General features: G+C 43.6%; 1 pseudogene; it reads left to right on the top strand.

Annotated features, from left to right (window-relative positions):
* The first annotated feature begins 2,359 nt into the window (after positions 1-2,359).
* LOC121028984 (homeobox protein OTX2-like) overlaps positions 2,360-26,738 on the top strand; it is a 46,622-nt pseudogene continuing 22,243 nt past the window's right edge.

Genomic DNA, 26,738 nt, shown 5'->3' with positions numbered 1-26,738 from the left:
AAGATGAAAAATGGAGGGAGGGAGAGAATGGGAGGGAAGTGAAGAGAGGGGATCTGATGCCTAAATTATTATCTGTTATGTTTATCATAGAGGGACTTCTGGTACTGAGAGGAAGGTAGTCTGAATGAACCTACCCTATGTAGAGAGACAGAAAGTACTGCAACATTCATTAAGGTATATCATTTCATGCATATTTTAATCTAATTATTGTTTAATCTAGTAATTGCTTAGAAACAATCCCCAAATTTTGCTTTTGCTTGTGCATATAAATACCCATATATACTTATTATTTAATAATACAAATGGTTTTCCCTATTAATTTGTACACAAGAAACGATCTTTCAGAGTTACTGGGAAACTTGCAGAAAATATGCCCATGGCATTTCCCTAAAGTTTGGAGTAAGTATATCATTAAAGCAGGTACGGAGGCCACTACTGGCAAAACACCTTGGCAATACTTTATATTTACGAAGTGGGTTCGAGCCCCGCCTTGGGCTCTGTGCTGACAGCTCAGAGCCCGGAGCCAGCTTTGGATTCTGTCTCCTTCTCTCCCTGCCCTTTCCACACTTGTGTTCTCCACCTCTCCCTCTGTTCTCTCAAAACTAATTAAAAAAAAATATTTATGAGCCTTTGTGCTAAAACTCTGCATACCAGAAATGCCAATGGTGTCACCAAACTTTCCCAAAATTCATGCGAGCCTTTACCCTAATTACTAATTAATACCAATAAAGGGAATTACATTTCACCTCTTGTTCTTGTTTTCTTAAGAATCTTCACCCAAGTTAATCTGCTTCTTATCGGACCACTGGCAACACTCAAATCATGACAAGTACATGCTCTGTGTGGTCACTTAGATGGAGGGCCATTCTGATTGGGATTTCTCAGGGGAGGGACAGACAGGTGAATAAACCGGGCAACTGCGGAACCATCGCTAATAATGGTAATTATTATTTGGAAGGATTTCCACAGACCTCACCACACCTTTCTGAAAGAAGAGTTGACAGGTGAACCCACACCTGAAACCAGAAAACTGTCCCACAAAGCCTGGTCCCGCATCAGCACTGGTGGCCTGGACTGAGTGCCTTCTCCCCTCTCCCCACTTCCTGCTCACAGGGGACTGTAAACACATCCCCACCCTTACCTCCCCGACAGCCTTCGCCCAGTAGTCCCACTGTTTCCTGTGGAGCTGCCCTGGGCTCTGTGGGTGCCACACAGACAATCCAATCCTGTGGCTCTGGGACAAGGCTTGAGGAAGCCACTTCAGCCACCTCCTAGCGGGTGGTGGGGCCATTTGCATATGAACTGTCACCCCCTTTCCTTATTCTAGCAGGAAGCAGGGTGGACCTTCTCCATAATGAGAACTTTAGAGTCGAGGAGTTAGTGAAGGTCTTTAGTTCACTTCAGGAGGTTTAAAAAATAGCTTTAAAAGAGATATTTCAGAGACGTTAGCAGAAGTTTTCTGGCCTCACATCAAGTCACACAATCAGATAAGCTTCTTTCAGCACCTCTTTAAAACAAAAAAATATCCTAGATTTGGAAAATGGAAATGAGCAGGAAGGCACAGCACACTGTCCAAATGCAGATTTTATCGTGCTGACTTCTTTTTATCCGACAGGTTTTACAGTGGCGGTTAAGAGGTGGCCTGTGCCGACTGATCCAGAACACGGGCCTGTTTCAGGGCCCAACGCCGAGGCAGAGCCCCGAACCCACCAACCCCCGACCAGCCACCATGCTGAGCAACAGGATGTCTGGTGGTTACTCTCGATCTGCGGCTGTTTGTAGACAGGGTGTAATTTTCAAAACAATTTTTCATTTTTAATTTTGCCAGTTCTTCCTTATAGTCGAGCAAACTAGAGGGGATATAAAGTGGCAAAATTCCAAAGGAGTTTCTGCTGCTTCTCTGAGTCCTCGGCCAGCCAGGAGGGCGAAGGATGCTTCTCCTGATGTGGGCTCATCTGGAGTCTGACTACAGGGCAAAGGCCCCCAAATACCAGTCCCCCATGTTGAATCCCGTTAGGTTATTAGAAAAAAATTGACCCAGTACCTACCTATCCCTACCATAAGCCTGCATTCCACCATTTGAGAAGGAAACAGAGGAAAAGGAAGGACGCATTCCTGGGAGCTCTCCACGTCCCGCATGGCTTCCCATTCACCAGATGGGCAAGGAGTGATCACATAGGCTCAGAAAGGTCACATGACTTTCTAAGCTTCGCTCTGCCCAGAGAGATTTCCCCGGGTCTGAGAAGCCCTCCTTCCACCTCATCCCAGACTGCCTCCCTCGGGACAGGGACTGGTACACACCCGTTCTCAGGCTCAGAAAAGAGCATACCTGCTCTAACGAGAGGACTTCACTAGGACGATGGACCAAAAAGAAAAACAAAACAAGCCAGGAACCAGTACCCGAGGGTCACACAGACCACAGGTCTCAACATGGCACATTTCCGAGGAGCCCTCACCCGTCTCCCCAGGACGCAGACAGCAGGTGTCCCCCAGACACTCCCGGAAGGCAGGGGCACCTGTGACCCGTCCCAGTGCAAAGGCAGGGGCGGAGTTCTCTATCCCTGGCTACAAGAACCAACAGAAAATTCCAGGGCACTTCCGGGAGGGCCCTGCCGCAGACCCTGAAACTGGGGAACCATGCAGGGACCCCTACAGTCCATCATCAGACACTGTATGTTGTCTCCCTGGGCTTGGGAGAAATTTGCACAAGTGCAATACCAAGGGGCAAATAGAAAGCCAAACTAGAGAAAATGCACAAGCAGCGATGGGGGGAGTGTTCCCCTGGAGCTGGGGAGAGAGAAAATGAGAAAGGAAAATATTTGTTTCTCTATTTCTTCAACTGAGGTTGAAAAGAAATGACCAGGAAGCATTGGTAAGCAAAGGGAGAAGGATGACCCCAGTCTCCAGCAGGAACAGAGAGTTCACATAAGCCTGGGTGTGGACTTGCTTCCACTCCCGCCCACCCACGGTTCCTGGGGCAAACAAATTCTTGGCTGAGCAGGTATGTGTGGGAGGCCTGATTTCTTTTCCAACCATTAGAGCTTTGCCCAGAACTACTTAATCAGAAAATTTCAAGGTCATACATTCAAATATGATGTTATAGCCTTACAAAACAAGTTAACTCTGGGGTCTGTGGAGCAGGAGTGTGGGGGGGTGCGAAGAGGGGAAAGAAGGAATTACTCATCACCTAATTATGCACTCTTCCTCTATAGTTACTCCATATTCTCAGAAAATGGGCAAACTGGAAAAACACATGGCTGAAAGAAATAATAGCTAATTTAACCTAATGCTGTTACTCTACGGCAGGCACAATTCTAAATGCTCTTTCTATACTAACTTATTTGACCCTCAGCAATCCTTTGAGGTGAGTAATTACCATTATCATCCGTATTTCCAGATGCACAGAGGGGCTGGATGGCTCACCCAGCCACCAAGAGCCGGGCTATGCACCCGCGGGCTCTGTGCACCTGCCACCGTGCTACACCCCCTCTCTCCATGCTCTGCAATCCTGCCCCTCAGAAAGAGCTCTTTGCCATTATGGACTATCTAACTGATTTCCCTCCTGCTGTAGAGTTGTCTTTAGGCTACTTTGCTGAGAGGAATATTACCAGAGCCAGTCTCCACCTTAAAGTACAGATAGGACAGTACCAATCCTGCTGCCTAAGAAGCCGTATAAGCTGGAAAAGACCCAAGGCTCAAACCACAATTCCCCTCACACGCCTCCTGATTAGAAGTAGTTTGAGGCGAAGCTTTGATCCTTGTTAAAATGTAAACGCTCTGGGATGTGTACACTTTATGCTGTTATCAGTTTGTGGGAAAAGTTGCATTGTTATCTTCTTAAATGCAGTTCAGCGATAAGAACTTTAGGTGGTTTCCAGGCACCCACTTCACCCTCCAGTGCTGACTTGTTCACTGCTGGGTGCCTAGAACTCACCAAGACCTACACATATATAGGTGCTCAATATGCCAGCGTGGGCGAATAGCAGGATGAATGAATGGCTACAACTCTTGCAGAGGCCAGGTTTAGGGTACATTTATGATGCATGGAGGTATTAAAGGGGCAACCAAGTTGGGCAAAGTATCACTGGAAAGGTCTAAATCTGAACAAGTGAATCACTGTCTGACAGTGATAACTTTGAAGGAAACTTGAGGCATGTGTAAATGTATGAAAATGATCCTTTTTTCAGATTATGAATGGATTCTACTTTTGAATGCGCATACGGCTAATTTACTAGTGAAGAAGGTTATCTGTGTAAGAGAATAGTGACATGTACATTATTTTTGCCTAAAATCATACTCTCCAAAAAGGTGAACTGCCCTACAACATCATTTCTTCTCCCTCATAATTCTCATACCCAAGGCCTAAACATCCTCAAAGGCCTCGTCAGATGTCTTCTCTTCCAGGAAGCCTTCCCTCATTTTCTGGCCAGAAGAGATCACTTCCCCATTTGCACTCAACAGTACTCTATTCTTTGTGTACACAAATCCACTTTCTCAACTGTGGTATTTTTCTCATCTGCAACTACCTAGCTGTCCCCAACTTTATCTGTGTATTCTGCAGAAAATCAAGGATCTTCCTCAACATGAATCAGTCAATATTAGATCCATGTTTTCAAAAAGAGCACTCCCGTGGAGGTGCTCCGAGGACACCACCCTCTGTTCCTAATGTTCGAATGTATTTTATATTTTTTCAAAGCTGTAGTTGTCTTAAATGACACCGAAATGGCTTATATACAAACTCGTCACCCACTGCAGATACACAGGTCATGCCTCATGACCCTGGCTGGGGGACCTCTATGTGCACACGTGGGCTTCTTGTAAGTGTGACACTGGTAAGGGAAGTTGTAGGCCTGCCTCGGTCTTAGGAAAAACACCAGTATGCACAGTCCGCTCTCGTGAAGTTGTTCAAGTAAGCACACACACACAAAACCACGCCCAAGTGTGGGCTTCCATTAAATGCCAGGCGAGGCTCAGGGGCACGTATACGGCCTTGCTTTCATCACAGTAAAAAGTCCTTTGTGATAATATCCTATTTGAGAGAGAATAAATATTTATTCTAGGAGTTAGATGTTTCCTGTATGACTTTAGATTTATGATAATGAATGCGAGCAATTGTTTCCATAGGTTTCATTACAGGGTTACAGTTCTGAAACAAATATTCCCTACCTTAGGTTAGGGGAATTGAAAAGTATCCTGGGATTCCACGGCAAGTCATTTAAAACGAAGCAAACACACACCAAAAAAACCCTGTTGTAATTTGTGAGTAATTATAAGAGCAGATTTCTTAAATATTATGCATTTAAAGCAAAGTATACAATCTCATGAAACACAGAAGCTGATGTGAATACACAGTTATAACATAGCGATTATCAGCACCTGATTTAAACTTTTTCATTAACAGCCTCATTGTTCTGACTCTTCAGTAAACATTATGAACACGGGGCACCTGGGAGGCTCAGTCGGCTAAGTGTCCAACTCTTGGTTTTGGCTCCGGTCATGATCTCACGGTTTGTGAGTCTGAGCCCTGAATCGGGCTCCACGCTGAAAGCACAGAGCCTGCTTGGGATTCTCTCTTTGTTTTCCATTCCCCAACTTGGGTGTGCGCGCTCTCTCTCTCTCTCTCAAAATAAATAAACTTAAAAAAAAATTGTAAGTGTAAATTTCAAAAAAAAAAAAAAATTTATACTAGGATCATATGTCGCTTTATCTGTTTTATATGGTAGAGTTTCATAAAAAATTTTATTTGAGCAGGGGATCCCCTGCCCCTCTCCCCAAATTTGAAAACTTCTATGGTGTTTCTCAAATACCAGTCTATGGAATGGCAGCAGTGGACCTGGATAAGCTTTTCTAACATATGGATTCTTGGGCCCTTTGCTCAATAATTTTCTTCCAATAGGTGTGGAGCACAGATGAGAATCTGGTTCTTAGGAGGGAGCAAAAAAAAAAAAAAAAAAAAAAAAGGAAACTACTGATCTAATCAACATGTCACCATCTTCATAGAATTCTCTGTGAAATGCTTTAGTAAAATCAAGACAAAATACATCAACCACATACCCTTAATATGTGGACTCTTTCAAAACAGGAAACAAAGTCAGTTTAATATCTGTCCTCTAGTGAGCTCATGCTGGACCTCCTAACACTGCATACTTTTCTAAAGTATTTTATAAATACCTCTTTTTTTTTTTTCAACGTTTATTTATTTTTGGGACAGAGAGAGACACAGCATGAACGGGGGAGGGGCAGAGAGAGAGGGAGACACAGAATCGGAAACAGGCTCCAGGCTCTGAGCCATCAGCCCAGAGCCTGACGCGGGGCTCAAACTCACGGACCGCGAGATCGTGACCTGGCTGAAGTCGGACGCTTAACCGACTGCGCCACCCAGGCGCCCCAATACCTTTTTTTTATAAAGGTTTATAAATCACCTCTCTGACTCTATGTTCCACTGGTGAGCCACAGTCAAAGGATCCACTGAGCTTCCGGATTCTCTTGCTTCATTTAAAATTTGGACAAAAGTGGTTTTTCTTCTGTATTTGACCCCTTTCAAATTCGCTGTGATTGTTCAAAGGCGGTCAACATTGGGGCCTTCTGAGGTTACCTGCAAAAGCTCCTTCAACAAACTAGTTGCTCAGAGCCACTAATTTGTAACTGTAGTCACTGGGCACCTCCCCCACTGAGCTGCCCTTCCCCGGGGAACTACGGCAGCCGTGTATACCTTACAGTGTAAAAGTCGCTTTTCTGGCTGAAAAAGAGGGGAAGTAAAACGGCAGTTACACAGAGTCACAGACTGTTTAGATGGAAGGATGCTATGGAGTGCAACCACCCGACGCCAATGTCTTCAGGTAAGGGAAATACGTTTAACAAATATACGCAAGCTCAAAGAGTCACTGGCAATGTGAGAGCCCAACCACCGTGTTTCCAGGGTTTCGTAACCAAAGATCTCCGCTCACACTGAGATTCTTCCACTCACTAGCCACAGGTGCTTGGTCAAATCCCGTAAGCCACAATTTCCTTCCATGTAAAAATAGGAATACCGTTAGAGTTGTTAGATAAATTAATATTATTATCTAACAATAAATAAAAATGAATTTAATAAATTTATGTATTATTTAAAATTTTAATTATAAATTTATATATAACATATATTTTATAAATTTATATATAAATTTATATATAAATATATAAATATTAAAATTTTAATTACAAATGTATATATAATATATATTATAAATATATAAAAATTTATATAATAAATTTATAATTAAAATTTTAAATACATAAATTTATTATTAAATAAATATTTTTTAATAATGAAGATTAATTATGGTCTTCTAGAAGAGCAGCAGACTCCAAGTAAACACACAGTAATATCAGCAATGGTTGTAACTACATACACACACACACACACACACACACACACACACTTTTTTTTTTTTTTTTTTACCTTTGGTGGTGTTTATAACAAAAAGGGAAATTCTCTGGATGGGTGGACTAACCTGGGGACCTCTGAGTTTTAAAGGTGGAGACCAAAGGAATTAAAGTGCTAGAATCCCCCAAAGCTATGGGTATGAAGGCTGTGGGCTTGTGGGATTGAAAAAGTGAGTTATTCAACCCGTAGGCCTGATTTTCCCCAAACTGGGAGAGGAGAAGGTTAGGGTCCCATGAAGAGCAAAGCCCTGACCCATTTATGCACTTGCCGGAGGCAAGATTTCAGATAAAGATGTTGACACAGTATTTGTGGACACTGTAGTAAACACACGGTTTGGGGTGTTGTACAAAGCCGTGAGGGAAGCAGAGACACTGACGAGCCTCCCTTCCGAGTGATGACAAGGGTCCAGGCCAGGTGCATGAACGGTGGCAACCATGAACAGATGAGGACCGGAAGTCCTGCTCTCGTTCTGGAAAGTGAGGGGTCCCAACAACAACTTGAGAGTGGATTTCCCACACACCCTAAGAAGTGGGAACCCTCACCAGATTTCATTTGATTTAGAAAAATGATTTAGATCAGGCTAGTAACAGCTGAGCTAGGGTGCAAATCCAAGTTTGTCTGGTTCCAAAGCCCTCTCCTATTACCCACATCGCCTTTGTTCAAAGAGTGAGTTCCACTATTAGTGTCTTCTGAGGTGAAGATTAGTACATAATTTTCCAATTAAAAATATTTTTTAACTGGAAGACAAATTTCTGGGTAGGACTATTTGGATGGGCTAGATCTCTGAGGCTGCACTGCTTCCCTCTGCGAAGAGGAAGGTCGGAAGAAAGGATATACTTTGAAAACTGCATAGGAAAAGGCAGGTTGGACTTGAGTACCTCCAGAGACATGTGTAAGCCCAGAATAAGAAACAGAGTTCTGGAGAACTGAACGCACCACAGTGAGGAAGGATGGCCACACCTCTAGGTCCCGTGGCTCACGTGGAGTCTTGGGAGTGCTGGTGAATACACTTTGATCCCATTTTACCAGCTAGCACTTGACAAAAGTTGGCAGACCAGAGTGTCTGGTCCTCTATATACCTTGGCTTTCAAGAAGAATCTGAGACAAGCAAAAGTCTTGTTGATAGCCAGATATGAGGGTTGTGGTTAAGACATCCCTGAGGGACTAATCAATTCAATTTAAACCAAGAATTTTCTTTTTTCGGGTTACAGCCATTAACAAAGGCCAGATTTATACAAATGACTTAATGCCATATGCCAAAGGAACTAAAAATCGACCCTTGAACAACTTGAGGGTTAACCACCCCCCACACCAAATAGTCAAAAGTCTGTACTACTGACCAGAAGCCTTATGGATAACAAACACCTATCGTTTAATACGTACTTTGTAGGTTATATGCATTACATACTGTATTCCTAAATAAAGCAAGCTACAGAAAAGAAAATGTTATTAAAAAAATCAGTAGGAAGAGGGGGTTCCTGGCTGGTTCAGTCAGAAGAGCATGTCACTCTTGATCCTGGGGTCTTGGGTTTGAGCCCCACATTGGGTACAGAGATTACTTAAAAATAAAATCATAAAAAAAAAAAAGAAAATCATAATACACTTACAGTTCTGTACTGTATTTGTCAGAAAAAAAAAATCCACATATAAGTGGATCTACAAAGTTCAAAGCCAGGTTGTTCCAGGGCCAACTGTAGTTTTAAATTAATACCTATTCCTTAGTTGTGAAATACATGGCTTGAGCATGTGTGATAAGACACTAAAAGGACTTCTGTTTGTCCTGCTGGGGGTCAATGACAGAAGTAAAAAGTCACATACCAGTGTGTATGAGAATTAAGGGGGTTTACCTGAGAGGCCTGGCCAGGATAGGAACCTCAGAAGGGTCAGGTCTACTAAAGCCTTGTTGGTGGACGAGCACTACCGAATCACCCCGAAGCTCAGCAGAAATGCGCAACACCCCAGAACTACCGAATCAGAACGTGCACTGTAATAAGTTCCCCAAGATTTGCTTGCACATGTAAGTTTAAGAAGTACTATATGGTGGGGGGGGGGGGTAGGGAGCGCCTGGGTGGCTCAGTCAGTTAACCGTCCGACTTTAGCTCGGGTCATGATCTTGTAGTTCATGAGTTTGAGCCTGACGTTGGGCTCTCTGCTGTCAGCACAGAGCCTGGTCTGGATCCTCTGTCTTCCTTTCTCTCTGCTCCTCTCCCCTCACGCATGCTTGTGCTCACCCTCTCTCTCTCTCTTAAAAATAAATAAACATTAAAAAAAAAACGAAATAAAGTACTACACATAAGTAACCTACTTAAGTACAATCAGAAATACTATACTTCAGTACAGTGAGCTTTCTGTTCTCTAACTGTAACCAGATCTTTCTCCTAATCTGTCAGGTCTTTCTCATAAATTAAAATGCTCCTCAGATATTTCAAAGGAAGAGAAAGGCTATGACTCTCCTTGAGAAAATGACCTGACATTCATCAATCTGTACGACTGATTCCACACAAACTATGTCACAGTGGTTTTCCTTCACAGATTTTAATACCATAGACGCTTTAAGTTTTGATTTCTGATTGTCCTGAAGTGACAACTCCCAGAAATTTTAAAAAAACCTCCTAAACTTAAAAAAAAAATTTCTTTAATTCTCTTTCCTCCCTTGCCACCCTTTCTATTTCTTTTTATCAAGCCATTAATGGTGTATTATAATGAATTCTTAAAATATATTAATGAGGAGTTCTAGATGAATACAACTTGCAAAACAAACATTTCTAACAAAATCTTATCCCTTACTCAATTGCCTCAAGCTCTGTAAATTCATCTTGTTGTTTAGTTTAGATTTCTAAATCTGAGCTTCCTTAGAGCAAAAGACATACTTCCCTTTCGCTGGAGTTGTGAACTATCCTGCATTGAAAACCTGAATCACTCATTTCATGAAAATAGGAAATGAGCTACTCCTATATGCTAATGTGGCATGTTATCTTAGCAGCCTCCAATGAACCATGAGACTTCTGGTACTCACATCCTGTGTCGTGCCCTCCCACACAACTCTGGGCTGGGCTGATGGGGTGTACATGCAAGCATGACGCAAGCAGAAGCTTGGTAAATATTTGCACAGTGGGGCTTGTCCTCTCAAATATCTACCAATATGCGGCTCTCATATATAGACCAAGCAAGCCAGGGAGAAAGAGATCAAAACCTACCAGATGATCCTATTAAGGTGGTTGGACATGAGCCAAGGTGTCTTGGATATTCCAGCCCCAGCCATCATCTTGTTGCAACCACTCTAGGTCATCAGAGAGACCAGCAGAAGAACCACCCAACTGAGCCCCAGCCAACTCACAGAGTCATGAGCAAATAAAATAATTGTGTTAATCCAGTAAGTTTTGGAATGGTTTGTTATGTAATTATAGATGACTCAAAGAACTAGGAAATTTATGTGATCTATCATTTTATTGTTTTTTTAAGTTTATTTATTTTGAGAGCGAGCAAGAGCCCGCTCATGAAACTGGAGGAGGGGCAAAGACAGAGAGAGAGAGCTGTGCTATCAGCACAGACTCTGACACATGGCTCAATCTCATGACCGTGAGAACGTGACCTGAGCCAAAATCAAGAGTCGATGTTCAACCCAGACACCCCTATATCTCCCCCTATATCTGGGTTAGAATGCAAGAGTCTTATGAAAGAAATCTAGGGTGATTTTTTTCTACTTTCTGTTTCTGGCTGACAAAAGATAAGCTCATATACTTAAGAGAATATGTAATAAGTTCAAATGGGGTAAGCAGCTGAAGGTGTCTTTTTCAAAGGATTAAATAAAAGAAAATTAGTCTTTTCTCTATATCAATGTGGGGCTGAAGTACCACCAATGCAGAAGCAACCAGAAGAATATTATGGAAACCGAAGACGCTAACGCTAAAGTCAGTTTTCAGCACACCAAAGCACTGGCAGAAGCTGAAACAGCACAGTCAGGGAAAGTGAGTCTGACACTGAACTAAAGGTCTGACAAGTGTTGAAGCCTGGAAAACTGTACTCAGATTTCCATTCTAGATCTTCCACAGCTGGAAAGATGGAGAGACGAGGAGGGAAGAAGGGAGGTACTACAAGAAAACAGATGTGTTTATTGAGGAGCTCCAAAAGAGAGGAAATATGAATTAGATGGTCTCAGCAGAGAGTGATTCTAATCTACTTGAAATGATGTTTTTCATATTACTAAAGCTCTTTTTACCTATTATCTTTTACCAAATTCACAATAATTTCCAAGGCAGAGAGATTAATGTGGGGAGGAGGAGTTCACAGACTCCTCTGAGAATCCAAAAAAAGGGTAAGGGCTTCAAAAATATGTAACTACATATGTAGTTTCGCAGAAGGCCATCTATGGATTCGTTACAAATCTATGTTCTCTAGTGAGATAGGTTCATTTCACTAATGAGCAAACACAAGTATTTAGAAACTGAGTTACCTACAATCATACAGCAAGTAATTGACAGGAACAGCACCATAACCCTAGAGCATACACCTCCAGGCTCTTGTTTCTGACTTTGTTTTACAACCAAAACAGGACTGCGAAGGCTGAGGAAAAATAAATTCTTCCCAATGTCCGATTTAAACAGTCTAAGAAATGGAGAGGCATTTGAAGGTGGGGCAAAGAGGGCGAATAGCCAGGAGAGATCAGCCCCTTCCTGGCTACAGGATCAGTAATGGGGTCGGTGGAACCTCACGGCTGTAACATATACTGGACATCTCCCAACATCAAAGAAGTACCTGAACTCAAATGCAGTTGCTGCTAAAACAGACTTCTATATAGCAACGTGTCACCGGTTTTCTACTCTAAAGTAGACAGGTCTATGAGACGCTCTCTTGCGTCCCTCTCCAGCTCCTCCAGCCCTCCCTGCAGCAGCACAGCCCAGCTGTGGCTGAGGAAAAGCAGAGGGCGAACAACACAACTCAACTGAGCTCAGACCACTCCTAAAATTTTTCCAAGGAGACTGCAGTCACAGTGCCCTTAGGTAAGGACTCGAATACATTCCTATTGTGCGTATGGGTGGTTTTTCCTCATTGTGAAGATTTTCAACCTCTGAGGGGAACAGTTAAACCCGATTCCATTACTTAATGGATTCAGCAGTCTGAGCGGTAGTTCTCTGTGCCAACTGGGATCACTAGTGTTAACTTTATTGACTGTAGACTCCACATTAAGGTCCACACTTGAATTTGGGTGACAACAATACCCAACGGGCATAAAGCATTTGATTTCATTTTTGGATGGTTTAGTATTACAGGCTTCTTTTATCCCCCATCTACTTCAAAGCATTTAGAAAAATCTGTGTATGGAAAGGACTAGGGAGCTATTCTGTATTATATTTTATTTTATCACCATTAAGCTGAAAACCTTCCTGCTGATGTATTTTTACAGGCAGTTACCAAGTTAATTTTCCCCTTCTCCATGCCCATGGGAAAGGCACCCAATACAGTGCTATCAACTACCAAATTTAGAACGCTGGCGAAGTTGCTACCGAACTATTTTATCATTTCCAACATGCCTGGTGGCAACTACCACACTTGGACCAAAAGGAGTAGGTAGGTCATCCGAAAGCCCATATAGGCATGCAAGTTTCTGAGAAAAATACCGGCAGATGAGTAGAGACATTCATCTCCAATCTCAGTCCTTGACCAGGAAGTTCTACTGCACAACAATAGTTTTTGAAGAGACAAATCTTTTAAAGTAGGTATCTTCCTCTCTAGCCTTCAGTAACATTCATTCAAGCCCTACCCATTCTCCTACCTTCTGCACAATTGCCATCTTTTGCATTAACACTTTTCCTAAACCACATCCATCCTTTCTCTGGGAGAAACACATGAACTCCCATGGTACACCCTCTCCACTGCCCCAACAGAACCACAATTCTGCACCCTGTATGGTTTCATTTCTTCTTTAAGCAACATGAGCACAGGACTTGTGTGGTTTGGTCTCTGAGGGCCTAGCATCTTGCACATGCACACATACACTGTGTGTGTGTGTATGCGCGTGTGTGTGCGTGTTGTGTCCGGGGAGGACATGTGGGTACGCATCTAGAAAACTGCGCATCTACTATGCCCCAAGCACTGTGTTTTACCTACACCACTGCTTTCTATCCCTACAACATCTCTACCAAGCAGTCATTATCACATATACTTTGCAGATTAGGAAATTGAAATTCAGAGCAGTTAAGGCTTGGCCAGAATCGCAGAGCTGAGTTTCAAACCCAGGTCTGACTGATTCTAGGAGCCAATGCACTCATAAAGTTAATATCCAATACGCATTCAATAAGTCAAACAGTGGGCAGCATTTCTGTTCAGGGCACTGTGCTCAGAACTACTGGGGATCAAGATGCTTTCCGTCCAACAGCTGTTAGTAACTATGCTACAAAGTAGGAAGTGACAAGGTCAAAAAGCAGGTATGCACAAATGCTCCGGGTGTTCAGAGGAGCCGGAGATCACTTTGCTTTGGAGGTAGGTGGGTGAGTGAAGAGGGGTAGGAATAGAATGAAGATAATCAGAAAGAAGGCGCTGTGTTGCAACTGGGATTTACGCAAGCAGAGACGGTGGTAATAATACGTTAAAGATTAAACTGGGCTCACTCTACCATTCTTCCTAAAGCAGGAAAGTGGACTCCCAAATTACATTCAGGAAGACTGCATCCTTTGAGAGCACAGACAATTCCGTGTACCTGCTCTTTATGCAGTATCCATACTGGAAACATTTGATATTTACTGTTGGCAGAAAGAATAAGACAAGAATAGAAGGAATATGGGGTTCGTAGGATTCCTTAGAATATTTAATTAGCTCCCTCACACATTCCACGTACAGCCTAGTTTTACAACGCATATTAATGAACCCTCTTCCAGTCATTAACAGCCTCTCATTAAGTTGTACGTGTTCTCCACCCAATCACATCTTCATGTGTACCTCATGTTCACGACAGCCCCAATCACTGTCACAGGAGTTTTACTCCCAAAATTAAGTGCAAATGTATTTTAATCTATTTATCTGTACATCAAAGGATTTTCCTTTGGAAAAAGTTCTGTATTTAAAAACACATAAAATTGGGGTGCCTGGGTGGCTCAGTCGGTTAAGCACCCAACTTCAGTTCGGGTCATAATCTCGCAGTCCGTGGGTTCAAGCCCTGCATCTGCGTCCGTTCAAGCTGCACTGACAGCTCGGAGCCTGGAGCTGGCTTCGGATTCTGTGTCTCCCTCTCTCTGCTCCTCCCCCACTTGTGCGAGCGTGCACACTCTCTTTCTCTCACAATAATAAAACACTAAAAAATTACTAAATAAATAGGTAAAAAATTAATGAAAGGGCCCATCCACCTAAAAGGGAAAAGAGGAGCTATCTGCATGCAAAACAACATGATAGAAATATAAAAGCAAACATAACTGTTACAAAAAAAATGTCAGATCCACTCTAAAGGGGAACAAGTGTTCGTCTAATAAAGTGTTAGCAGAGAAAATTAGCCAGCTGTATTATGCCCGAAGCAATGAAAACCTGTTTCCTCCTTTCTTTCTTGTACTTTTGAAAAGACAACATGTCACAGCCAGACTTTTTTTTTTTTTTCCCCATAACAGCATCCATTCTTGTGACAAATGTTTGCCAAGGTGGGGGGTTGGCAAGGGAGGAAGAGGAGGAGGAAAGAGAGGAATAAAAAGGCGAAGAAAACAGAAGTGAGAGGGAACGGTAATACGCCATCTGCTGACAAAAGGGAGAGAAAAAAGAGGAGGCATCTGAGAGCAGAGCCTTCAGACTAATGTGCTTGAGGAAATGCAACAAAACCAGCTTGTCATTCACCTTCACAAAACAACATTTTACTATGAAAATATGTGAAATACACCGTTTCACTTTTGTGTATCTCGTGTCCTGAAAATTACTACTGCTACTTGAATCAAAATAAAGACCACCACCATTCCCCAAGTGCAGAAAGAATCACACCCAAACTATTTTAAGCATCATAGTAGTATCACACTGAATAAAACAGAAATATCCCAATGATACTTCAGTTTACCCAGGCAGAACCAGCTGAGGGATGATTTCTTTGGCTAGAAGCAGTCAGTCATCGAAATTTTCAGTGAACCTGGGACAGAAAAAGACTACAGAATACTGAAGGAGGATCGTTATTTACAAATACGATGTTGGACACTACTCACCACTGATTACAAGCTGCCCAAACAATGCATCAGTCACTCATTCTACGCTACAAAAAGGCATCAATGCTTATCGGAAGGAAAAACCTTCAGTGACTGTGAATGAAATCAAACTGATAAATCTCAGGGCTGAGGACAAAGGCAGAGGAAAGGGAAAGAGGGTTTTACTTGCATGCCCATCTTTAAGAAGTTGTTAACACACTGGTTTTCTTTTCTTTTTTTTCCATCAACCCAGCCACACCACACACGCACACACATGCACGTGCACCTGTTTCCATTTCTAACACACCCATATATTCCCTGGGGTTGAGAGCTGCTTTACAGGCAGCTTTCTTTAATAATGCAATTTTCGGTATATGGCACTTCTCTTAGCATTTAAGAAGAATGACTTGTGTATGCAGCACCTGAGGACCAGCTGGGCGCCACAGGGCCCAAGTCATTAGTGAACATCACTGTGACTTTAGAAGTGGAGCGTGTGGTACAGAAGTTCTCATTCCACAGCACTCGGGGCTCATTAGTTCACAACACTAGTCCCTGGCATTTAACCTACACTTAACCTGCAATACATTGTTTTCATTGATTTATTTTTAATTTTTTTTCATGTTCATTCATTTTTGAAGGAGAGAAGAGACAGCATGAGCGGGAGAGGAGCAGAGAGAGGGAGACACAGAATCCAAAGCAGGCTCCAGGCTCTGAACTGTCAGCATAGAGCCCAACATGGGGCTCGAACTCACAAGCTGTGAGATCATGACCCGAGCCCAAGTCAAGACACTTAACCGACTGAGCCACCCAGGCGCCCCTGTTTTCACTGATTTATTTTGTCTATATACTCCATTGTTTTTGCATTAAACAGAATTTAAGAAAGGTTGATATTTTGTTGCCGAATTAGGCAGTTTTGTGTTTTACTGTGGCCTTAGACTCTTGGTGTGCAATAGCTACAAAGGAGTTCAAGAAAAGCTGACAAAGAACCATATTATAGAGAACATACAATGCCTTTTTAGGTCATGTTGTGGTAACTATGCTACTCCTTGAAGCAATTATGTCAATTTCTAACTGAACTTAATGTTGTGTTACTACAAATGAATGTCAGCTTGAGGGCTGAGAATCCCTAAGATTTTCCCTGTTGAAATTATTTAATTATTGACAACTTTTAAGAATTTGTCCTACAAAGCTTTTTTAGGACAAATAATCCATGTAAAGTTGGGGCTTATAAGATTTTTTTTATTAAAAAGTTGTTTGTTTCTAATTAAAAAAATCTAAAACATCTTGGAGGAAAAAATGAAATGTGGATAGACCCTAAGACATTTTCACAGAAGAAAAACGCACTCAGGGCTTGGTGAGCTATGCAAGTTGCTATAATTTAGAAACTTATACCTTAAAACACCAGAGTCCACAAACGTGCTCTAATGGAGGACTACAAAGGGTTAGGGGCATGATACCAGGACATGGGTTTACAGAAAAGAGCCTTCATTAAGAGATCATGTATGGTGTGGTGCAGAGGGGCCTGGATAGCAGTCAGAAAAGCCTGGCTCTTATTCCCAGTCCTACCACTAGCAACCTGGAATGTTCATCCCTGCATCTCTGCTTCATCATCTACAAAAGGAGAGACCTGATGTTCTCTCTGACTCCTTCCTACTCTGTGTTTCTATCAGCCTCATCAGCTAAGAGAACAAACACACACACGAAACACATATCTGCCGAGTACAGGATTCTAGATGCTTAGGACAATTAAATTATGCACTAACAACAACAACAACAAATGGAGGGCTCAGCTCAAACCACTATCCTAACTTTTTAGTATTTACCCATCCCATGGATATCTTCACATTTTTATACTTATGTCTGCATCAATAAAAGCTAAAGGATGGGGTCTTCCTGAACTTGTCTCTTTAGGTACGTGTTCCAAAGTTTCTCTAGGGGATACACCTAGAAGGACGGTCTGCTCACATTAAACCCATCTACACACCTTCAGGCCTGCATTACTCACCCACCACAGCTTCTCGCATTGGAATTTATTCTTAATTCCAATTCCTACTGATTCTGATCCATGTGGAATTTTTTCCTTCCAACTTTACACTCAACCCAGCTTTTACTGTGTGACTTTGCTTCCCCCACTTTTTGATTAGGGATCATTAGGTACTACTCCAGTCATGCTGCCTCAATCCAATCCCAGCCTCAGGAGCTCTTCAGGTAGATGCATGCCGGCTGTGCCTGGTATAGGAGACGGCATTCCCACAGATACCAGTATCTTCCGATTTCAAAGGCCACCACTTGATACTTCAACAAGTATTTATTAAGACCTGGCAAGTACTTGCAGAGTCTGAATATCATTTGATTTCCCCATATAGACTCAATGAGTGCTATTACATTAAAAGGCTTCAATTAACATTACAATTAACCAGCTGTCATGGGAAACCCCTGTGAAGTTTGGTAACATTTCCAGGCAAGAGGATAAAGGAAACAGGTGTGCACAAGACAAGCAGGCAACCTTCCTGTCCCTACCATCCACCCTATTTCAGGTGTAGGCTAGATTTGGGAGATGAAGAGATTTTCTGCATAGCAATGAGGAACATGAACCTTGTTCCATCAGGTATCATCCTGCCCCCTTCTCCCACTTGAGGGGCCACTACTGACAGAGAGTCAGCTATTACTTGTTTTGTCATGGCCCCGGCAACTCATTTGGTCTCTAAAATCATTCAGAATCTTCAGTCTCTGAATCTGTTACTTTATCTGTAAAAGGGAGGTGAAAGATACCCACCTGCCAGCCTTGTTATAAAATTAAGTCAGAATGTATAGAATATACAGGGGGTCCTGGGTGTCTCAGTCAGTTAAACATCCAACTTTGGCTGAGGTCATGATCTCACAGTTCGTAGGTTTGAGCCCTACGTGGGGCTCTGTGCCGACAGCTTGGAGCCTGGAGCCTGCTTCAGATTCTGTGTCTCCCTCTCTCTCTACCCCTCCCCTACTCGAATTGTGTCTCTCTCTCTCAAAAAATAAACACTAAAAAAAATTTTTTTAAAAACCACAATGTATAGAATATACATATGCAGTAGGGTTTCCGACCTCTCTCCCTGAATAGGGCTGTAGGACAAAACCAAGAACACAGGCCAAACTCGTCGTAAGGCAGATGTCCACCCGAATAAAAAAGAACCTAATAATAATCAGAGCAATTCAAAGATGGAGGAGCAGTTAAGTAACAAAGTTCAAGCAAGAGTTGTCAGGCCTACTCAATCAAAATGATCTTTCATTAACCTTCTCCCTTCTGACAGAAGAATTACTCCAGTTCAAACAGGAGAAAATACTGTGGCTTTATTATTTTTCTCTAAAACTTAAGACTGTAGACAGTGGTTCATAAAAACATAATACTCAAAATTGGGGCGCCTGGGTGGTTCCATTGGTTAAGCGTCTAACTCTTGATTTCGGCTCTGGTCACGATCTCACGAAAGGTTTGAGATCAAGCCCTGCATTGGGCTCTGTGCTGACAGCATGGAGCCTGCTTGAGGTTCTCTCTCTTCCTCCCTCTCTGCCCCTCCCTTACATGTGCACGAGTGTATGCTCGCTCACTCTCTCTCTCTCAAAATAAACATTTAAAAACAAGAGAACACTCAAAATTAATGCCACAAAAATTTATGACAGGTGAAATTATGACAATAAGTAAAACAAAAAAGAACCTCTTGTATAATAAAAGAATCCAATTTCATATAGCAATTAATGAATAAGGGTCTAATAAGTTCACCATGAAAGAAAGAAAATCTAAATTAAAGCAAAATCATAATGTGGGCCCTAATGATGTCAATCCTCTTGGCCTTAGGAAGAGAAATTTCAAAAATCATTCTTTCCAAACCCTTCACGCCATGAGAAACATGGCGGTTAATGAGCAGCGCCCCATGGGCTCAAGGCGCTGCCGATCTGTAAAGTATGGCGACAGCTGCAGCACTGTCTGTTCAGCTGTTCATTTGTTCTCGCTTAGGGGCCACCCAGAAGTAATCCACTTTCCGCATTCTCTTGCAGACAGAGCTTGGTGTAAGTCGTTCTTAGCCACACAAAAAAAATGATCATTCACAGCAGTCCTGATCCGGGTTTTTGGGTTTCCTCTGTGACACTTCTTTTACTGAGCAGCATCCATGCCTCCCCAGGCACTCCCTCTTCTGCTCATTTTTATTCCAATGCCAAACTTTCACAGGCATCAAACGTCAGTTCTTTTGCTCTTATCCATCCCAATCAGGAGGAAGCACTAAAAAAAAAGGCTTGAAAGTAAGGAACTAAGTCCAGTAATTTCCACTAGGAACCAAGTAATGGCACATGAAGAGACCCTGGCCCCATGCTCACTTCCTAGCTGTTTGGGACTCTGGCAAATGACTTAACCTCTTCTGAGGCAGGAAATGAAGAGGCACGATTACATGACCTAAACGGGCCTTTCACGCATTAGAGTTTTGCTGCCATAACTCGATACCAGCAGAGATGCACGACGCTTTCGAGAATATGGACCAGCAAATAAGAGCAAAGAGGATGCCAAGAAGAGTCCCATGTGGTTAGATGCAAATCCTACATTTTCTCAGGAATTCAACCTGCCCAAGCAGCCACTTCCAAGGCCACTGCTAACCGCTTACTGAAAGAATCATGAAGCAGTCTCCACAGGATGCTGTATTTAAAAAAAAAAAAAAAAAAAAAAAAAGTACAATTTCTATTTTCAAGGAAGTTTCAGAAACTGGGTTAAATCAAGTAGAATAGATTTCTCACCTTAGACTTTTAAAATGCTAAAAGCATGCTATGAATTTCCAAGAGAGGTATTAGAACACGGCATTTTCCCAGAATTCTTTTTTACACGGCAAATCCTGCAGGTACAGGGTTCCCAGGAATACACTCAAGACACTGCTGTTCTGACCAATTAAGTGTTCACTGTGAGACGTAAAAATGAATGGATTTGAAGCCTCGCCCAGGGCACCACCGGGAGCCCCAGCAGCAGGTCAAGGTCCCCCACCTACTGTAGGTTCTGCTGCCAACTCATTGTTTGCACCGCACCTGCTTTACCAGCCTCCCCAGACCTGCTGGTTCGCCCCTGCGCTCCGGGCATCGGCTGCCAGCCTGCCCACTCCACCCTCGCCCCGCGCATGGCACACAGCCACCTCGCGTCTCTGTTCTCCTGTCTAAATTGTGCAGAAAGGCTGGCTGTGGAGGCTGCCCCCGTGTGACAATCCGAATAATTCATAACCTTCATCCCACTAACATCCTAATTTCTACATTATCACGTAATAGAAATGGGGGTGGGGAATGTTCTGCAGTTGCTGCACAGTGAGGAGAATTCTAAAAAAAAAAAAAAAATCCCAAATTTTCTTCAAATTTCCTTCAGTGTAGATAGAACTGAAGAAACTGAATCACAGTTTCTCTTCGAAATATCCTCTTTTCATAGAAATGTCCTAATTAGCAAATGACAATGAAGCAAACACTGGAAATGAGAGGAACAACACGGCTTTCTTTGAAATTAAGAAAAAACGCTTTTCTGATAAGTATTATTGACTGAGAAACAGTTAACATGTTTGTCACTTTCAAAAAGCCACAAATGAATTTCTCTGAAAAACCCAACGTCTTTTTGAAAAAAATCCACAAAATTGGGGCTCTGCCAAAGCATGAATGTTACAAAACCATGTGCCACATGCCCTTTATGTTCCACATTAATTACTAAAGCAAGGATTAAGCTCCTGGCGATCTGAAGTCAGAAAGATCAGACATGGATTCAAATGCTGGCTCTGATACGTGGGCAAGTTGCTTCATTTTTATTCAACCTCCGTCTCCTAATCCCTTACCAAGGAACAAGAATACCAAGTTCACAGGAGTGTTAAGAGTTTAAATAAAATTGAATTTGCCTAGGAGATTAGGGACCCACAATAGTTAGAATTAGGTTTGGCTGAGGGTGTCTTCAAGCCCAAAGTCGTTGTGACCTAAACAGGAGAAGTTTCTTTCTTTCTCAGGCGAGTGTGGCCCTCTACTTATTTTACTGCTCCACCACAGTGACATCAACTCCGTGGCTCAAGATGGCGGCATCCACATTCTAGGAAGCGGAATGGGAAAGGCATAAATAAAGAGAGGGCAGAGGGGGGGACACACACTGTCCCTTAAGGAAGGTTCTAGAAAAGACCACATGATAATATGCCTCCCACTAATGAGAATTTAGTCATATGGCCATAAAGCAGCCAAGCACCCCAATATCAACTAGTGACTCTATAAAGGTGGGTGTTATGGACACTGAGGGGACAACCCGCAGGCTCGGCCGCAAAACCCAGTAACGGCTCATTTCTCGTCTTGAATGGCTTTGTTGTCCGGGAGGAATGACACTCAGCCTGTACACACTGGTACGGCCACACCACTTGTGCAAGGCTGGCATCTATTCTGAATGTGTGAACTCCTGTGCCGTGCCGGTCATTCAGTATTTTGAAAATTATCCTTGCCTTTGGGAAGTCATTGCCTCAAACTCCCACCACAAACAAGATTTCCTTTGGTTTTTTTTTTGGGGGGGGGGGTTGTTTTGTTTTTTTTTTTAATTTTTTTTAATGTTTATTTATTTTTGACAGAGAGACAGAGCATGAGCGGGGGAGGGGGGAGAGAGAGAGGGAGACACAGAATCTGAAGCAGGCTCCAGGATCCGAGCTGTCAGTACAGAGCCAGACGCGGGGCTCGAACTCACAGACCGTGAGATCATGACCCGAGCGGAAGTCAGACGCTCAACCGACTGAGCCACCCAGGTGCCCCAAACAAGATTTCCTTTGTAACGCTTGTCGTTTAGGGCATAATTTTTCCTTAACTAGTTTTCCCTTAGTTTGCTTTCCTGAAAAAGCACAAATCCCAGCCACTCGCTTTCATAGAAGAAGATCAATTCTGCTGAACTACAGGATTCTGTTTTCAAAACCGAACACTTGCTTTTAACTATCTGGGCACTCCATTTTTGATGTCACAGTCGCCTGGAAGCTGAAATATGGAGACGTGATGGTGGAGGAAAGGAGGTTTGTCCCTTGTGCCCACGCCCCACATTGTTGGACTGTCCCACCTCTTGGTCCCTGACAGTGGCTGTAAGCAAAGGATGTGGGAGGACACCGGGCAGTGTCGATGACCAAGTCCATGTTCAGTGTGCATGTGACTTTTATGTGGGCGCTGTGTGCTGAATAATCTGTGGTATGTCCCTATTCAAATTAAACTCAATTAACACCAGTATTCATCTTCCTGAAAGATGCACCTGAAGCAGGGTGCCCCAGGCCTGGAACAACTTCTTTTCAACCTCATCTTTCTGGGATAATTATTTCCAAGAGTTTAAATCAGCATTTCCTAAGCCGTGTTCCATGAGAGTTAAGAAAGGTTGTGTGGAAAAAAAATAGTTCAGTACTAGGAGTATTTTTTTCTCCTAAAATGTATTAAGTTATACAAAAACAGTTGCAAACAGCTTTAATTACTGCAAAATAACCAGCCTGTGAGAAATGGTCTGCCTAGCCCGGGTCCTGGCATGCCAGGAGGCCTCACGAGGTTTCATCTGATGGTCACGTGAAACTTCAGACCAGCCCTATGCTCCTATAAATCTATGTAATTCCTTCTGGAATTACATAGGATCCGAGCTGTCAGTATAAAGCCAGACGCGGGGCTCGACTCACAGACTGTGAGATCATGACCTGAGGTGAAGTCGGACGCTTAACTGACTGAGCCACCCAGGCACCCCTTGAAGAAAGTTTCTAGTACAGAGCTGCCCAACAGAACCTTCCGTGAAATGACAACGTTCCAGATCCACGCTATCCACCAGCCACACGTGGTTAATGGACATTTGAAATGTGGCTAATACAACTGAGGAACTAAATGTTTAATTTCAATTTAAATAACCACATGTGCCTAGTGGCTACCATTTTGGACAGTGCTGGTCTACTGAATAGTGAGCGTACTAAACACGAGAAGGTTACAATCCCTGTTACAAAACAGAAATAACAGGAAGTGTGTGTGTGTGTGTGTGTGTGTGTGTGTGTGTGTGCATGTGCACGCAGGTGTGTATGTCAATCTACACGGTAGATTAAGCTCAAACTACAGCTCCTGAACCTTCTTTCTTTACATACCCAAGGCTGGGTGGACGATTTCCAAAATTAATTTGTTTAGTTAAAATTGGAACAAGCATTAGGATGTGTTGCGATTACCTCTAAAATCTGAAATTAAAAGATTTTTAATGCACTAAAACTCTATGTTTGATTATGCACCCTGTTTTAAAATTTTCCTGGCATGATGCTGTGTGTGGATCACACCAAATTAACAGTTTCTCTGTTAGGTGGAAAAAACAAATTGCAGAAGAGTATGTACAATATTATGCCAACTGCACAGATATGTGTATGTGTGTGTGCATGCACGTATATATCACACACACACACTTGTATATGAATAGAATTCATCGAAAACAGTGCCATTCGATAGCACATTCTGTGATGATGGAAATGCTGTCTATTCTGTCCAACACGGTTGCAGTTAGTCATGGCTCCTGAACACCCGAAACATAGCCGGTATGTGTGACTGAGGAATTGAATGTTTAGTTGTACTTAATTGTAATTAAGTAAATTTGAATAGCCACAAGTGGCAAATGGTTGCCTCATTAGACGGCACAGGTCTAGGGGCGCCTGGGTGGCTCAGCTGGTTAAGCGTCCAACTCTTGGTTTCGGCTCACGTCATGACCTCACAGTTTGTGAGTCTGAGCCCCATGTCAGGCTCTGTGCCGACAGCGTGGAGCCTGCTGGGGCTTCTCTCTCTTCCTGTCCCTCTCTGCCCCTCTGCTGTTCTCTCTCTCTCAAAATGAAAAAATAAACGTAAAAAAAAAATTTTTTTTTTAAAAGAAAGCACAGGTCTAGTAGAATAAAACCCAAGCTTTCAAATGGATACCTCAAAGGGGTTACTTCTGGAGGGAGAAAAGTAAACTTTTACTTAAACCTTACACACCGCTGTAGTGTTTGAATTTAATTATTTAGTTTTGTACACCTGGCATGCATAGCTCACGAAAGAAATAAATCGGAAGGGAAGGTGTTTCATCTTGGGCTGCTGTAACGGAACACCGCAGTCTGGCTAGCTTAAACAACATGAACTTATTTCTCACAGTTCTGGAGGCATGGAGTCCAAGATCAGGGTGCCAGCAGCGTTGGGCTCTGGTGAGCGCTCTCTTCTTGTGCGGGTGGCCGCCTTCTCACTGTGTCCTCACGGGGCACGAGGGGAGAGAGCTCTGGTCACTCCTCTTCTTACATGGACACCAATCCCATCACGAGGACCCCACTCTTATGACCCTCAGATAGAATACAAATCACCCAAAGGCCCACCTCGTAACCCTGTAACATTGGGGTTAGGTCACACCCCACAACAGATCTCTCAGCAAAAGGTACCAGCTCTACCTTCAGTGTCCCCAATCCAACCACCTCTTACAACCCCCACTGCTACCAACCCAGTCTTCTCAGCCATCACCTCTCACCTAGACCCACGGCACACATCCACTCCTGGCCCCCAACCCCAGCCCCACGGCATCCAAAGTGACCTTTTAGGAATGAAAAGTCCTAGCACATCTTTCCCTCTGGAGACAGGCTCCCCCATGCCACTGGGAATCAAATCCAAAGTGCCCACCACGTAGGCCTTCTGTGGTACCTCTCCCACTTCATTTCTGAACGCTCTTTCCTTCGCTGCCTGCTCTGCTCCAGCATCAACCCTGCAGCCAACAGAGCTGTTCCTCTGACATGGCTCACGTTAGGTCTCCGAAAGTGCAGTTCCCGGTGCCTGGAAGGCCCTTCCTTACTTCATTCAGTGCTACAGACTGAACGTTCGTGTTCCCCCAGGACTTCTGTGTTGAAACCCTAATTCCCAATGTGACAGTATTTGTACATGGGCCCTTTGGGGAGTGATTTGGTCACGAGGGTAGAGAATTAGTGCCCTTGCAAGAGAATACACACGAGAATTGATCTCTCCCCGCTCCCCCCCCACCCCACCCCCCGCCATGTAAGGACGTAGCAAGAAGGCAGTTGTCTGAAACGGGGAAGGGCGTTCTCACCAAGAAGCCTACCCTGCTGGCTCCCTGGTCTCAGATTTCCAGTATCCAAAACTGTGAGACATAAAACTCTATTGTTAGGCCACCCAGTGGATGCTATTGTGACAGCAGCCCAAACTGAGCAAGACACTCAGGTCTCTGGTTAAATATGACCTCCCCGGTAAGACCTGATGACTTAGCTAAACAGCAACATACCCCCCACCCCATCGCTCCCTACCCCTTTATTCAGCTTTACCTTCCTCACGGCATTTAGCATCATCTGACAACACATCCCATGTTTACTGGCTTACCGGGTGCCTCCCACACCAGAACAAAAGTTCAAAGCGGGCAGAGAGCTGAGTGATGCCAGCAAGACGGGGACATAGGTTGTTACTGACTTCACACCCCATGACAACAACTAACATCTGTTCAAGAACAAGACACCACTGAGAGAATCCCGGAACACAGGGGTGAGGCTGAAGTGCCCCCTGCACCTCGGAGACCAAGCCAGACTGCATCAGAAGGAGAAGAGAAGCAGCCACATGTTGACCACGCTGCCCCGCCCCTGGGCCAGTGCAGCCCACAGAGAGGTCTCCTATGGGCCACCAGTTCCTCCAGTGGGAAAGGAGAACCCAGGAGGGACAAACAGCACGCCCGGCCCTGTGGGTCACTTTTAGGAGCCCCGTACTGTGATCTCCCACCACGGGGATCGCAGGGGAATCTGAGGGGCTCAAACACTGGGACTCCCGACTGTGATGGAGGCTAGGGGAGGGGCTTCCAACAACCAGCACAAGGATCTTGACAGATGGAAGTTCATACCTGCAGGGTCCTAAGAGTAATCCCAACCAGTGGCTTTGCTCATCTGCAAAACCCAGTTGGGGGCGCACCCTGACTGGGGAACTTGGCAGGGTGCAGATCTGCCGGACTCGGATCCCCAGATGAGGAATCTTTCCACCCCAAGAGCCCGGTTTGCCCACACCCAGGGACCTGTGGAAAGGGTCTTCCAGCCCCTGGACCAGAGCTGTGACCAGAGTGCTGGGGACAACTCCTGGAAGCTGTGTAGCCCAGCAACACTCTGGCCGAGAGGCAGAGGTTCTGAGAGGCTCACCCCCAGAGCAAAGCCAGT

The sequence above is a fragment of the Herpailurus yagouaroundi genome, unplaced genomic scaffold (assembly GCF_014898765.1).
Source record: "Herpailurus yagouaroundi ecotype Mexico unplaced genomic scaffold, PumYag 100, whole genome shotgun sequence".
Classification (NCBI taxonomy): Eukaryota; Metazoa; Chordata; class Mammalia; order Carnivora; family Felidae; genus Herpailurus; species Herpailurus yagouaroundi.
Note: the sequence above shows the minus strand (reverse complement) of the source record. Positions and strands in the feature narration are given on the sequence as shown.